Raw genomic sequence first — 18298 nt, forward strand, 5'->3', positions numbered from 1 at the left:
GATTTAATTTTTTTTCTGTGCACAATTATAAATATATACATTGGGTAAATTAAATGTTTATAATTATTATCGTTTTTTATTATGGTTACTGTTGTAATGACAGTTGACATTACTTTACATTATCATCACGGTGGTAATTATTACAATTTTGGGTATTTAAAAACTTAAATCCTATTTTCAATTATATTTTCTAAATATTTTAATTTTTTTCATCTCGAACTCTTTATATAAAACGTATTTTATGATTTGTTAACTTCTTAAGTTACTTTAAAGACTGCAGTCAGTTTGTGAAGGTTGTTTTATAAAAATAATGTTTTGATTGATTAATTATTGACAAATAGCAGCCTTGATTAATTGTTTTCAGTCTTTAAAGTAACTTAAAAAATTAATAAATCATAAAATAGTTTAATAAAGGAGTTTGAGATTGAGAAAATATTAAAATTTGAAAGATCATTAATTAAAAATAAGATTTGAATTTTTAAATACACGAGATGGTATAACTATTACTATCCTGATCGTAAATATTGTTAGCTGTAATTATAACAGTCACTATAATAAAATTTTGGTCAATAATAGATTGAGATAGTAACTATTATAAAAAACGATAATAATTATTGATATTAAATTATCTCCGTCCATATTCAAACTTTGAATTTATATTTTATATTTTATATTTGCAATTTTAGATCAGTTTTTGAATGAATAAATGGTAAAAATACAAAAAATTGAAATTTCCCGCTTTTTTAACCCCCAAAACGCCATTTTCAAGCATACTCATATTAGCGGCGTAATGACGCGACCTTTTGAAAGATTTTTGCTGAATCCCGAGGCACATTAGCGATGGACATTAACTCGATCTGCAGACGAACCCTTGAGCAATTGAGGCACGAGTACCGATCATCTTAGTTCATCGTGTATGAGGAGTAGAGGCAGGTTTATAAACGCGGCAGGTGATCGGCAAATCCATCGAATAAATTGCGCACAGCAGCGTATAAACTCAAAAATTTTCGAAGCCGATTATCCCGGGGTTATACCGAGTCAAGAGTTCTCAGTTAAGCGGAATAACGATTGCTAAATGAGCTTTTATATATTGCTTTATGCTTCAGTAATACAACGCGCCCAACAATGTGTCTTGCTTAATGGGAAAATATCAATTTAATGTTATTTATTACAAGGATCAGAACAAAGAACATCACCTGCACTTAGTAATCTGTGATAAGTTATAGGTTATATTAATTTGCTGATCTGTTTTACCCGGTGCCGGCATTAAAATAAATAACCAGCCTCGTTTTATCATCCCATAAGCCTAACGGTAACGTTAATAACTTTAACTTTGTGTTATTTTACTTTAATAGGTTAGTTTTTAATGTTAATGGAAAATAGATTAGAAAAGTGTCGTCGAGTCCGTGGATTTAATTGTCAGATAACTCAAGTGTTGCGCGGTTTGATCTTATCGGTATCAGAGCTGCTTGATAAATTACTTGTGTATCCTACTTTGTAAGATTGTCATGTTTTGTAGGTTATTTATGTTAAACTCAGGGCAAAATGGGACGTCTAGATGAAATCAAAATGGAAGAGCGCAATTACAATTCGATTTGGTTTTTTTGTTTGACATAATGATTTTTAATTTTTGTCATTTCAATTATTTTTGACATTGAAAAAAAATAAAAGTTACAGAAAAAAGTCATTAGAAGTAAATATTTATCAACTTTAATTTATTTTCTACATAAATTTTTGAAAAATTTCTTTATTAAGAAAAAATTTTAAATGAAGTAAAATTAATTTAACAAAAATAAATTCTTAATTCAAAATTCTCTACTTGATTCAAAGATTAAATTTTTTCAAATAATTTTCTTGGTTCAAGATTTGTTTATTAATTCAACACGATTTTTTTATTTAATTAATTTAATACTAGCAACCTTGCACTATGTGATTGCCGTGACTTGAAAATTGTAAATAAATAAAATTTTGCTTCATTAAATAATGACTTTTGTTAAATTGCACTGTACTTTCTTAACTATTGATATTATTAAAAATATAAGCTCATACCGATGTTACATTCATCAAGAGCTTTCATTTGAGTACCCACATGCATTTTTATATATTTTTCATATGTACATATATGTAATACATATAAATATATAAAAAATTGATGTGGGTACTCAAATGAAAGGTCTTGATGAGTGTAGCATCGGGATGAGCTTATATCTTTAAAAATGTCAATAGTTCTCAAGATACAAGGTCGTTTCTTGATTATGTTAAATTGCACTGTACTTTCTTTACTATTGACGTTTTTGAAGATATAAGCTCATCCCAATGTTACACTCACCAAGAGCTTTCATTTGAGTACCCACATGCATTTTTATATATTTTTCATATATACATATATATATAATATATATAAATATATGAAAAATTGATGTGGGTACTCAAATGAAAGCTTTTGATGAGTGTAACCTCAGGATGAGCTTATATCCTTAAAAAAGTTAAAAATTTACAAGATACAAGGTCATTCCTTAATTATGTATCTTTTGCTTGTTCTCTTAATAATATAGATTAATTTTACAAAACAACTTCCTTTGATAAAAAAAAAAATTTTATTTCAATAAACAAATGCTTGATTTTTTAATAATCTCCCTCCCATCTTTTTTTTTTTTTGCATAAATTAATAAAATTAGCAATAAACTAGTTTGAATAATTAAATTTTCACATTATTATTTTTATAACTGCATAATATATTTTCATGCGTAATATATTTATCTTATCTTATTTATGAGATGTAGCAATATAAATATGTAATTAGTTTTATTTAATACTTAATTTAAAAATTTTAATAAATAAGATTTATTTGATGATCCACTGATGGATTATCAAATTAGTTGATAGTCGTAATGAGTGATTATGGTAAATTGTGCTCGAGTTTATTATTGTAAGTGTTTAACACCTTTTATTACCAGCTACCTGTTTCTTTGTTTTATTTATATTCGCTTTATTATTTATTGTTATTACTTGTACTATTTTTATCAAACAAAGCTGAAACATAGGGGAGATAGTGCAGCGAAAAACCCACGGCAGAGAAGAAGTAAAAATAATTAGTTTTATTATTACAAATGCGAATTAGTTTAAGTTATGCCACTGACGCGTTTATCTGTCGAGAGTTATATGAAAGGCGGGACTGTCCGATTGTACACTGGGTTAATTAACGACTAACTACTCTAATGCCTTGTGATTAATTAACTTGATTGGAAATATATATATAGAAATGTGAGCTTGAGTACTGATTGTTACTTCCAGACACTTGTTACTTCTCAGAGTGAGATCTGTATCTCCTATTATTAATTTATCGTGTGACCGAGAAAGAAATATTAATAAGGAAATGGTTAATTAAAACCACACCAAATAAATATATAGATTTCTTCCGATAAATCTTTACGTAACGTTATTATTATTTTTTTTTCTATAATTAATCATTACTATTACTATTTTTATATTTTAGAAGCTTGTGAAAGTTTATTATAGATTGGTAATGTTTATTTTCTGTTCCATTTATATGCCTTTTATATTTTATAGCCTTATATTTCAATGTTCTTGTATTTTAATTAACTGCTTTTGAGTTATTTAAGTAATTTTGCTTTTTTATTACTCAAAATTTACTTTGATGCAATCGATATAATTATTTTTAGTTGCGCTTAATTAATGTTTGCCTTTTTTTTTAGTTAAAGAATTTTTAACTGGATAATTTTTAACTTATCATAATGTGATAAAATATACTTAGTTAAATTTTTAATAAATTAAAAAAAAATTATAAGTTACAATAAATATATACTGAAGAAAAAATTTACTTTATTTTTGAAAAAAAATCTTCAGCGTTTTGAAATTTTTCTTTGCTTAAATAAATTTTAGTTTAACTCAAAGAATTTTTTAAAAATATTTTTCGTTTAAAATTTCTTTTAAAAAATGAACCAAATTTTTTTCAGCGCAGTAAGTAAGTAATTATTTTAAAAACATTGAAAATTTATGAAAATTTTTCTTATTAAAAATATTGCTATTAAAATATTTGAAGATTTTATTTGATAAATTAATTTTTTAAGTGTTTTTAAAATGTCAAACTGACTATAGAAAAAAAATTCATTAAATACTAATAAAATTCTTTTATAATTAATAAACCGGATTATTTAAATATGTAGCAACATTTTATCAGTTACTTAATAAACCAGTACTTGCAATCTAATAAATAAAGCTTTATAGTAAACATAGGCGTTTACAGTCATGATAACAATCCATAAATATTTCTTTACCTCTTCTTCTTCAAAACTAAAATTTTCCAAAATTTTAAATAAAAATTTTTACTTACCAAAGTCTCAAAGATGGTTCGTTGCTCATAATTTTAATTTCAACCCTCATTGCTCTCCAATCCAAGTGAAAAATGAATCTATGGTAACAAAAAAAATTTATTAGAAAAATTAAATTTTTTATAAAACTCAACACAAAATTTTTTAACGATCCAGATAATTATCTCGCCAACTTTTATTAAATTTTGATCATAAAAATCAACATTATTATCCAAAAATGTAAATTCTTCCAATCTCATTAATTCAATATCTTCTTTCAAATTTTAATTCGAAACTAACTCATTTCTAATGAGAAACAAACCTAGAGCCGATAAAAGAAAATTACCTTCCTAAATTCACGAATCCAGGTAAATAAATCAATAATAAAATGAAGCTTAAAAGCAGCCGAGCAATTATAATAATAACCATAAAAATGAACTTTTATTAATAACATTATTATAGATATATCTACGGGAATAATCGATAGAAAAAAAAGATAAAGTACCGAAAGTTGGGCGAACGAATGGCTTTTGTTCCACCACTTATTCGCCGAGCAAAAGAGAAAGAGTTTGGGGGTAATTAAAATCTCCTGCCGACGAATCGAGCTCAAGCGGTTTTTCAATCCTCTTTTTGTGCATTATGTATAAATACATATATAGAGAGTCTTTACTCATACTAGAAGGAGAATATATTTTATTTCTCACACTGATGCACACAGAGGGCTCCAATTAATAACACCACCTTACTGTTCTCGTACCGCCGGTCTCGGTCCTGGTCTCCATACTCCAGCATCAGCTCTCTTCTCTCCTCTCACTTCTTTACTCGGAGCCATTCTTTAAGGCAGATTTATGATATCGGAGTTAGCAGCGGCATTTACCCAGAGTTTTGGCTCGGTTATAATAAAAGCTGGTTCGCCAAAGCCAAAATAAAAGAACGCGATTGCTCTGTACTGGCCAATGCTCGAGAAATATACTGAGAGTGATGGACGGTGGCCGATCAGCGCCGTCAAAATAATGATCAGCGTAAATAATGAGCCTTGTTATGCGTGCTCTTTGCCTTTGATGTGCTCAAGCTCACCACAATTGTGCCCTAAGAGTCGCTGATTATTATTGAACTCGACTCTCCTGAGGAACTCCGTCTCTGCTTCCCATTCTCAAGCTCAAATATATTTCATTTTTTATGTTTTATCTTCTAGGACCTTCATCTTTTATTTTACAATAACAAATAACCCTCAAATATTCTTTGACGTCGGTACCAATTCCTTGCTATTGATAAATTTTTGCAGTCTTTTCTAAGCAGGTATATAATTCATTTCTTCTGTCTTTCATTGAGATTGCGTTTATAAGACATAAGATGTAATGAAATTGGTAGAAAAATTAATTCTCTACAATTTATGTATCATTTTTTAATATCTTTAATATTAAAGCCACAATTTTGATTTTGAGCTTTTACACTGAAAAAAAAATTAACTTGAATCAAGAGAAAAATTCTTGAACCAAGAAAATAATTTTGAAGAGTTTCATTGTCTTGAATCAAGATGAAAAATTCTTGAATTAAGTCAAATTTACTTAAACCAAAAAAAATTTCTTAGTTTAAGAATTTTTCTACTCAAATTAAAAAGATGAAATTCTTTAAAATTATTCACTTGATTCAAGTAAATTTTTTTTTTTGTGTAGAAATCATTTTTCTTATCGATTATCATAAAAAAATTTTCTTTTTATGAAAATTGTGACCAAAGGATCAAAGATATGACAAAGATATGTAAAAACTTCTATTTTTTATAAATCAGGCCTCTTATCATTTTTTCATATCTCAAATATTTGGCTGTAATTTTGATTTTAAACTTTTGGGAATTTTTTTTGTATCTGACTATCATAAAAAAATTTTTATTTTGTTCATTAAATTGAAATTCTGTCCAAAAGATTAGAGACACAGCAAAAATGATCAAGATATTTTTTATACAAAAATTAAAAGTCATATATTGTTAACAACTGTTTGATAGTGTGATGGCAGTGATTAATGTCCATTATTATGACGATAATAATATGATAATATTAGAAGCTATAATATAGTAATATTCAATTATTGTACTTCAAAATTTAGAGTCTTTGTAAACTAATATTTTATAACTCTACACAGAAAAAAAAATGTTCTTGAATCAAGTATGTAGTTTTGAAGAACTTGATATTCTTGATTTGAGTAGAAAAATTCTTAATTTAAGGAAATTTTACTTGATTCAAGAATTTTTCGTCTTGATTCAAGACAATTACCCTCTTCAAAATTATATTCTTTGTTCAAGAATTTTTCTCTTGTTATTTACGATGTATGGTCATAGGGGATGTAATCCCATGAGCTAATAAATAAATAAATTAATAAATAAATGACTAATTTCTTAGAAAACATGTCCTTTATAATTTTTCAAAATCTTTTATATTTGATCCATAATATCAATTTTAAACTTTTAAAAATCATCTTTCTTCTTAAATTTAATTTTACTCTAAAATTCCCCTAACTTTAAACCAAAAATCATATCTTAAAATCCGAAAAAGTAAACCTCCCCAAAACCACAGTAGCCAAAGCCAAATAAGTGATGCCTTGGCCCCCAAAGCCAAATGATCGTCACGCGCGTAACGTCACAATAACATTAAATAAAACAGGCGACAGAGACACCGCAACTTTCCCTCGAGCAAAAAAAGAAAATAAAAAATGAAAACATGACACACATTGTGCCGAGATGTGTTACACCACTAAAAGGTGTACACACGTACCTCATAGCACACAAAGTGTCTTTATAGAAAGTATTAGCACATAGATTCTACAGCCCGCCCGACCCGGGGTGATTCTACTCTATTATATACAAATTACAAGCGCTTTTTCAAAGGGGCCAACTCAATAGACGTACAATATTCCCTTGTAGATATTCACCCTCCTCACATTTACAGTACCTACACATCAGGATAGTGGAGTCAAATACGCGAGTTGACTATGCGACATATGATGCTCGTATTCGATCCCCATTTCACATATATGTATTACACATTAGACATTACATACACAAACATATACCATAGAAAGTGTATGTTTGAATGACCGCGACTAATTTAACTTGAATTGGGCGGTTATTTAATATAAAATAGCATATCGATGTAACGTTGCTTAGAGGAAAGAAGGGACATCGCGACAATAATTATTATTACTTTTGATTGTCCATAAATTTACTGTCTTTAAAACTAACCGTGGACAATTTAACCCATTATTGTGATAGAGTTTGCAGAAAGTACGTAAGACAATTGCTGTCATTTATATCTGTTAATAAATAATGAGCCTTGAAAGGGGAGAGGAATTGATTGTTTGGCATATTCCCCGTATTATCATCGGTGGTAAAGAGGGCTCATCGCAAACAAGGCTATAAAGACTTTAGAGACTTAAGTTAACTACGGTAATTTTAACAACTAAACTTAAACTGTTTAATTCGGTTAACTACACACCAATAAACGGTACCTTAATTGAATTCAGTTAGTATAAGTTAGCTTGTTGTGAAAGACTGAGTATGTGTTTGTATATGTATGCAATCCACGGTTAAATATAAACAAAGTGACGGATTAGACGGACGGAAGATGGAGAGAAAAGAGATTTTATGGGAATAAACGAATGAGAATGAACAAGGTATAGTATATTATGATGGTAGGGTGTGAGGTTAGGAAGAACGGTATATATATGTGTATACTAAGGAATATAAGTCTGAAAACCGCGACGAAAAGCTACGGCTTACACAAAGGGCGCATTAGCTGGGGTCATAAAAGTAAAATACCCGGGCCATTCTCTTTACTTTTGCTGTATATTATATACTATGTAATAGGCATTGTATATACTGGGTATATGTGTGTAATATATCAGTTTCTTTCTCGTTATCGCTAGAATAATGTGTGGGTGTTGATACGCCAAAGTACTCTCTGTATCGTGTGCATACTATAGTCGGTACGTGGGAAAACCCATTGATCGACCGTGAGTTGCTCAAGGATCCGGCATTTGAGCTAGCGACGGCCATTTTGTTGAGTTCTATCGCCCGGAACGGCTTATTGCCAGCGAAAACATCTTTCGCGTTAGTTTTTCTTGGGTTTTATGGAGTGTGGTGATTTTTTTGGGGATAGAGTTATTTAGGAGAGATTTTTGTTATTATAAATAAATAAAGAGCGTCTAATATAAAATTGAAGTGGTTAGAAATTTAAATTTGGTTAATTTTTAGGAGATTTGACTGTTTTTTTTTTTTTTTTTTTTTTTTTTTTATTTTTGATCAATACAATTTTTATTGAATATTTTTTAATAAATTATACACAGAAAAAAATGATCTTGAATCAAGTATATAATTTTGAAGAACTTAATCTTCTCGATTTGAGTAAAAAAATTCTTGAACTAATAAATTTTATTGATTTAACAAAATTTTACTTGATTCAAGACAATTACCCTCTTCAAAATTATTTTTTTGGTTCAATAATTTTTCTCTCGAATTAAATTAATTTTTTTTTTCAGTGTAAGTATGTTAACGATAGATTTATTTAGTTACACTGAAAAAAAAAATACTTTTACTCAAATAACAATTTCTTGGTTCAAGAAACTCGCTGACGATCAAATATTCCATTATTATTAATTATTAATTTTTAATTTCTGAAGAGAAGAACATCAATATTTATCTTTGGATAATAGATAAACAAAAGAATAGCTTAATTTAAACTAAGTAAAAATTATTTCAATCAATTTAACAATTTCTTGAGCTAAGAATATATATTCTTGAAAATTTTCAAGAACATAAATTCTTGTATCAAGAAAATTTTCTTAATAAAAAAATTTCTTTTTCTCAGTGTATTATTAATTAATTTTTTACAACGATATTAACCTCAAATGTAAATATTGTCATTATTGATCTTGCGTATTAAGTAACATAAATATATAAAATTTTAAATAAGTCACTTATTAGAAAAATATCACATATGTTGAACAATTAATCAAAACTAAGGAACAGTTGTCGACAAGTCAGTGATTTTAGGGGATGATTCAAATAACGTTGAAGTGTTAAAAGAAGAAAGATAGACTGCAGAAGCTATATCTCGGTAAATTGGCCTACTCACTCCACCTATCCCATTATTACTCCATTGAGGACGTAAACAATAATTATATATATATAAATAAAAATGTATATTTATATATCCCTAGGTTGTAATTGGAGTCAATTGTATTCGGCGGTCATTATAATCTATCACGGGCCTTAAATAGTCTGGAGTAATTTACCATCTAGCAGACTCCTTTTTTAGAAAGCTTTTATTGTATTTAATGTTACCTCATTGGGTATTTATACGCTAAAAGTTAGCCAATCATTCAAGTGTTAAATTCAGTTATTCAATAATCAGATTTAAATGAAATGAAAATAATTAAAATTCCCCGGGGATTAGTATTTAGTATCAATCAAAATCATAAATAATTGTTATTGTTATTATTATTGTGATTGTGGGTATTAATGGCATTGTTATTAATCGAGACCGAGTAAAACTAAGAGCGTAAGCATGTACTGCTGAGAATTGGTGTATCCAGTACACCCTCGCCTCAAAAACCCAATATATAGATATAATATGGATATAATACGCTTATTCCAAAAATGATACTTTATATTACTGTACCTACGACGGTATTGTTATTATTGTTGTTTTATAGATATAGTACAGCGAAGTAGTGGGCCGTGGGTCGGCAAGTAGAAAGTGCGCTGTTTGCAGAATTCATTGAATCATTGCCATTGCGGGAGAGCACGCGCGCTGTACTCTAACTTCTATATACTCGCGCCCACACTCTGGCACCCAGCCACCCCCGGTGCCCAATTTTTCAATTGTTATTTCTACCCCTGCCGGGAGAACAAGTGAATAATGGGCGATTCGAGAAAAGGGACATGAGATTTTATATGTATTATATACACACTTAATAATATCATGACAAGGATTTTATTAGTCGGTTATTTTAAAGTATTGTTATTATTTACTAACTTTTGGTTTTGTTGGAGAAATTTATAAAAAAAATTTTTAATTTATTATAAAAAGTTTTTTAAGAGTTTCAATTGATAAATTATAAAAATTTTGATCAAATCACATTTTTATTCAATTTTTAAATTTTAAAAGAAACTTTTTTTTCTGGTATTTTAAACTAGCAACTTTGCAGTCACATAGTGACTGCCGTGATTTGTGAACTATAAATAAATAAAATTTTGCATAATTAAAAAATGACTTTTGTTAAATTGCACTGTATTTTTTTAACTATTGACGGTTTTGAAGATATGAGCTCATCCCGATGTTACACTCATCAAGAGCTTTCGTTTAAGTACCCACATGCATTTTGATATATTTTTCATATATACATATATATAATATATATAAATATATGAAAAATTGATGTGGGTACTCAAATGAAAGGTCTCGATGAGTGTAACATCAGGATGAGCTTGTATCTTTAAAAATGTCAATATTTCACAAGATACGAGATCGTTCTTTAATTATGTTAAATTTCACTGTACTTTCCTAACTATTGACATTTTCAAAGATATAAGCTCATCCCGATGTTACACTCATCAAGAGCTTTCATCTGAGTACCCACATGAATTTTGATATATTTATCATATATAAATATATATATTATATATAAATATATGAAAAATTGATGTGGGTACTCAAATGAAAGGTCTCGATGAGTATATTGACGGAATGAGCTTATATTTTTAAAAATGTCAATAGTTCACAAGATACAAGGTCATTTCTTAATTATGTATCTAGAGATAGAGCATTTTCGAATGCAGCCTAAGTACTTATCATCATAAATTGACCATTGGCGAGAATGATATGAAACCTTGAAAAGGCTGAACTCCAGGTCATGGCATGACCTTTCTAATGATACCAAATTTAACCATAAAAACCCATTTTATAATACAAATACACTGGTCACAAAATTTTGCTTACTCTCTTAATAATATAGATTTATTTTAAACTGAAAAATTAAAAAAAAATGTTTTTTGTTTGAGTTTCAGTTTTTTGGAGAAAAAACTCCAAAAAATTTATCGTCGTAAATATTCACAAAAAGTAGAAATTTATCTGACAATTTTTAAATCAATAAAAAATTTTTTTGAAGAGTATTGATTATTGATAAATTAAATTTCTTATATTTTAATCAATTTATACGGAAATTATTTGAAAAAAATATACTAAATTTAAAAGAATTTTTTTTAAAGTTAATTATATGCTAAAAAAATAAAGTATAAAAGTAAATTCTTAAATAAAAAAGAATTCCGCGAAAAACCTAGTGAAAATAATATCCCAGAGAATAATATCCAACAAAAATTATATATAATCCAATTATGATGATATATCGTGAATAATAAATAGCTCGTTGTTTTCTACAGAAATTTCAATAACGGAAACAATAATAAGATGCACGCGTCGTTAAGCCCAAGTTTAAAAGATTCTTAAGTTTAATATTTTTTCACGCGTTATTTAATCGAGCAAGACAACAACTCTGCCTTATGCGCTTCTGCCGCTCTCATAATAATCGAGGAAATGAACAAATGTAAGAATATATTTATATTTTAAATTTAATGTGAGCATCAACAACAACTATCAAGCACCGCATACGCATTTCAATAAATTATATTTTTATACCATATTACATAATAAATAAAATAATAATAAATAACAATATTTAATATTTAATATTGTTATATTCATTCCAATGTTTTAATAAAGAATATTAACCAGAGTGCAGTCGCCGAGGGAAACTATTTTAATTTTTTCATTACAATAATAACAACCTGAATTACATGTACAGTACGGTTATGATAAATTTAGCAAATTGTTCGTTGGTTAATTTATTTTAATTCCTTACTTATTTGCATAAAGTATATAACTGCGATCTCCTCAAATTCTATTTTAATAATGGGAAAATCATTTTAGTAATTTGTTAATTTATACAAGAGCAAGTTGTATTAGTATTTAAAATTAGTTATGCTCTGTACTTTTAAATCGGAAATTACTTTTTTAAATTAAATAAATTCCGAGTGTTTTTTTTTTACCATAAAACTAATTAATAATTAATTATTTATTATTATTTAAATTTCCAAGTAAAAATATGGTATGGGAAAAAAAATTGCTGTGTATACAAGCTGTGGCTTTTCAAAAGTATGTTAATTATTAACTAATAAAAGCTTACGACGTTTAATTACGATTATATGTATTAAATATCGCAAACAGTTTAATTAGAAAGATAAAATCTCGGCTTGTTTAAACAAACAGAAATAATCTAGAGTTGAGGCTAAGTAAACCTCGTAAACATTTCACTTATAATGTAATATATTTGTATGCAGCTTTTAGTTTGTGTATTTTCCATAACATTAATTATATGCGTATAGAGACTTACTTATATACTTAATGCGATTAGTGTCAATTCTACTTTTCAATGTCAGTTATGCACACAATCAGCTATGCTAATATATTCTTATTCTTAATATTATAATTATAATTTATTGTCAGATTGAGATTCGAGTTGTCTTTTTATTGCTGGATATTGAGCGCGGAAGGTCAAGTTATGCGTGATCTCCAGTAGTCGAATAAGTTTTATGACATTTTTTTGCGGATTAACTTGATAAGATTTTTGAAATTTTTTTCGTCGGTCAGAAGTCAAATTTTTGATATTTATAAACTTTAATTTTGAGTTTTTAAGAGAAAAAATTAAAAGGGTGTAATAAATTATTTTTGTAAATATTTGAAGTATATACTGTTGACACGACTTTGAATAAATTATGATAAAAAAATTGTTTTATTAAACGAACTTAAAAAAATGATTGTGGAAAAATTTTCATTCTTACATCAAATAAAAAAAACTAGCAACCCTGCAGTCACTATGTGACTGCCGTGACTTGTGAACTATAAATAAATAAAATTTTGCTTTATTAAATAATGACTTTTGTTAAATTGCACTGTACTTTTTTAACTATTGATATTTTCAAAGATATAAGCTCATCTTGATATTACACTCATCAAGAGCTTTCATTTAAGTACCCACATGGCATTTTTATATATTTTTCATATATAAATATATATAATATACATAAATATATGAAAAATTGATGTGGGTACTCAAATGAAAGGTCTTGATGAGTGTAACATCGGGATGAGCTTATATCTTTAAAAATGTCAATATTTCATAAGATACAAGATCGTTCCTTAGTTATGTTAAATTGCACTGTACTTTTTTAAATATTGACATTTTTTAATATATAAGATCATCCTGATGTTATACTCATCAAGAGCTTTCATTTGAGTACCCACATGCATTTTCATATATTTTTCATATATACATATATATAATATATATAAATATATGAAAAATTGATGTGGGTACTTAAATGAAAGGTATTGATGAGTGTAACATCAGGATGAGCTTATATCTTTAAAAATGTCAATAGTTCACGAGATACAAGGTCATTTTTTAATTACGCATCTAGAGATAGAGCATTTTCGAATGCAGCCTAAATACTTATCATCATAAATTGACTATTGGTAAGAATTATATGAAACCTTGAAAAGGCACAACTCTAGGTTAAAACCTTTCTAATGATACGAAATTTAACCATAAAAACCCATTTTATCGTATAAATACACTGGCCTCAAAATTTTGGTCATTCTCTTAATAATACAGATGATCAAAGTTCAAATAAAATTTCGTTCAAATAAATTTTTTCTATAATTGTAGACAATTATATAATTTTTTTAACAAACATCTCTAAAAATTTAATAAAAAAATTTCACATCCAATATTTCAAAAAAACTGTAAATGCAATTTAAAAAAAATATTTTTTTAATAATATTTTAATAGATAAACATAAAATATTTAAATATTTTGTGATGTCTATTTAAAAAGAATAAACTCTGGTTTTACTTTACCGACAAGAAGTTTCTTTCAGTTAATATTTATATTTATCTGTTAAACAATATTGCTGTAAGTGCGAAATGTCAGTCACTAAAACTAGCTGATTTTGCTGACACTTTAGCAGAAGACCACAAAACTCATCATTCTTATATTATTTGTCGGTGTCTATTCTCTCGTACCTTTTGCACTGCGGTCTGCTATCTCAAAGTTATTATTTTATACAATACCATATTTTTTCTATGCAAGCACAAACTTTAACAAAGTATACGTATAGAAATATAAATCCAATTAAATGACACGAGAAACATAAAGCATAAACTCTTAAACGAGGAGCTTACACGGTAAATAAAGCTAAAGCTCGTGAATTCTGACGTTAACGATAAAATTTAATCCATGATAAATGTCACGGTTAATCAAACGTGAATATTGGATTGTCGCGGTTTCCAACGAGGGTCCTGAGTCCTGACGTAACTCTATCCATTATACTACACATTCCACATAGCAGTAAATCTGAAACATAGTCAGATCTGGGCATCAAGTCATGAGACAAAATGTTCCCGTCTCTCTCTCAGATACAACACAGACAAAGATATATTATAGAGAGAAATCTCTGTTTCGTGCTGACGTTGAGGGCACGACGTCTGCTCTCGATCTGGGGATACGACGTCGAAAGCAACGACCCGGTACATTGAAACTTCACGGATCCACGGACGCCATTTGTACATGTGTATCTACATCTAGGTATCTTCACATCAATCATCGATCATTTTTATTAGAAATTAATTTCTTCGAGTTTAATTCTTGCTCAAAAATAATATTAAAAATATTTCTTCATACGTTAAAAAAAACATTAAATGTTTTAAGAAAGAAAAATTTTGAAATAAGCTAAAAATTTGTTAAAAAAATTTTATTTGGTAACAAATTTTTCTTGATGTAGGTTAAATTTATCTCTTCACTAAGAAAATGTGTTTCCACACTGAAAAAAAATTAACTTGAATCAAGAGATAAATTCTTGAACCAAGAATATAATTTTGAAGAGTTTCATTGTCTTGAACATCAACATAAAAAATTCTTGAATTAAGTAAAATTTGCTTAAACTAAGAAAAATTATTTAGTTTAAGAATTTTCCTACACTGATAAAAAATTATCTTGACTCAAGAGCCAAAATCTTGAACCAAGAATACCATTTTAAAAGAAAATTGTTTTCTTGAGTCAAGAGAATAAATTCTTGAAACAAGAAAATTTTCTTAGAACAAGAATAATTTCTTGACACAAGAATTTATTATCTTGACTCAAGAAAATCATTTTCTTCAAAATGGTATTCTTGGTTCAAGAGTTTGGCTCTTGAGTCAAGTCATTTTTTTATCAGTGTACTCAAATCAAGAATATAAAATTCCTCACAATTAGATTAAATTAGATTCACTTTATTTATGCCAAAGCCTAACGGCCATATGGCAATTTTCAAGTACAAAAAACATAAGAAAAAAAAATTTTACAGTACAATTATTCAATACATTAGAATTATAATAGAGTAAGATGTACTACAATGTGAGACAACATAGTAAATTGACAATATAGATGAGATCATAATAGATATAAACAATTATAGTATCTTATAAAATAATTAAAACTAAAATACAAGGCCTTCTATTTTACAAAAGTAGTTTAAATTAACGCGATTCAACTAGCAATTTATACAAAAGCTCATTAAATGTCCAAATTAAACAAGTAATTGACGAGTTTATTTTTGAAAACTTCAAGACTATGAGAATTTACAGTATCTGCCAGGAGTTTCTCCCATATACGTATAACTGTTACAACAAAGGAATTTTCATAATACGATGTGGTAAAATTAGGCATTTTAAAGCTCATATTATTTTTCTTTGCCGCCAGTCTATCAGAGCGTCTGACCAAGCTATTTTCTACAAATAAATCACGGAGATAGGCTTCTTCACAATTATTTACTTGATTCAAGTTAATTTTTTTTCTGTGCTAGAAATTTTCCTGCAGGCTAGAAATTTTGGAATCAAGATCTTTATTAAGTTTTTCCTTAAAATAATTTTTGGATAAACAATCTTTCTCTTTAATCGACAAGTTTATTTTTCAATCAAAAAATTCACTCTTAAATTAATAAATTAGATTTTTTGGATAAGCAAAAATTTTCAAGAATAATTTAATTTGCTCATTTTAACTTCCCGCTAAGAAAATTGAAAATTTTCAAAAATCGGGAAGTTATTGGTTTTACCCCGTTTTTCGAAAATCGAGTTTTCATCAGATCTCAACGTTTTAAGGTCCTAGGAAGCTTCCCTGACTATTCCCGCGAGGGTGTCACTATGACTGTATGTGTGTGTGTGTGTGTGTGCGTGTGCGCGCGCGTGTGTGTGTGTGTGTGTGTGCGTGCGTGCGTGCGTGTGTGTGTGTGTGTGTGGGCGTGTGTGTGTGCGTCTGTGTGTGTGTGTGTAAGTATACTTACATATATGTAAGCCTCATAACTTTTGAACGGTTAAACCGATTTCATCGCGGTTGGTGCCATTCGAAAGGGCTTAACCAAACTTAGATTTTAAATACAATTTGGACTGATTCGAACCGATGGATTTCGAAAAATCTAAAAAAAACTGTAAAAAAAATTTTTTTCAAAAGTTGTTTTTTTCGAATAACTTTTAAACGGCTTTATCAATCAACTCCAAAAACTAATCAGCTCTTAACATAAAAAAACCACGTCGATTGCCGTTAATCCGGTCAAAATCGGTTGATTTGTTCGAGAGATATCGTGCAAGAAAGAAAACCCAAAAAAGTGTTTTTTCGGAATTACTCCGAAATTTCTAGTTTGACCAATTGAAACTTAAAAAATCTTTATGAGGCTTAAAAAACTGCGTAGAATGTCGCCAACCACGTACAAATCGGTTCATTCATTCAAAAATTATTGCGGTTTGAAAATTCAAAAAATAGTTCTATGAAACTTTTATCAGACTTTTGAGCTCAAAGAGCTCAAAAGCATAGAAAAGGTATCTTTTTGAGCTTGGAGAGCTCACAACAACACATATATTGTATTTTTGAGCTCGAAGAGCTCAAAAACTTCGTAGGTGCAATTTTAAGCGCCCAGGTATTAACGGAATTAGCGGGAAGTTGCAGGGATGGCCTTTAGGGTCAACCGTTCTCCTAATTTTTTTTTTTTTAAATAAATTGACTCGAAAATTTTTTGAATCAACAGAGCTTTGTTTAATTCAAGTAAACTTGTTCAAAAATTTTTCTACTCCATTCAAGACAATGAAATTTTTCAAAATAATTTTTTTAATGTTGTATTAAGAGTATTTCTTTCGAATTAAGGTAGTTTTTTATCTTAATGACCAATTAATAAATTAATAAAATAAAAAGAAAAAAAAATAAACATTGAAAAATTAAAATTATAATTGATAATTTTCTTGTTTAAAGAAATCCATCGAAATAATAAAATCACTAAAAGTGCGATAGCAATAAATAATAAATGGATAAATTTAGTACAAGATGAACCAGTTAGACATAAAGAGAGTCGGTTATTGATGGTACCCGGAGCTGTGAACGGTCCGGAGCCGAAGGGTTTAGTAAAACACATTAAAAAGGATTATAAAGTTAATTAAATTCCGTAAGTGTCCGATGAAAATTGACCAGCCCGGCAGCCAGTCGATAGCGTGCTAAGGGTTAAAGGTCCCAACACTCTACACTTCACACACGCATGTCTATCTGTATACTTGATCCATCTATACCATAAAAAAGAGGAAATATATTTATATATAAGAGACCGCGGAGGGCTCTCGGCATCCGCGAGTGATTTATAGAGACCGCCTTTGTGCCGCGTTGTCTTGAGTTCTACCGCGCGAAACTCTTTCTCCGTCTTGCTCACTCAAACCCTCTTAGTTTATTAAGAGAGAGAAGAAAACACTGAATTCTTCAGTCTTCTCTTCTCACTTGACTTTTGTACGGCCAAATAAAGTTTGAGTAAAGGGATAGAGATAAAAAGAGAAAATAAGAGAGCG

The sequence above is a fragment of the Cotesia glomerata genome, linkage group LG2 (assembly GCF_020080835.1).
Source record: "Cotesia glomerata isolate CgM1 linkage group LG2, MPM_Cglom_v2.3, whole genome shotgun sequence".
NCBI lineage: Eukaryota > Metazoa > Arthropoda > Insecta > Hymenoptera > Braconidae > Cotesia > Cotesia glomerata.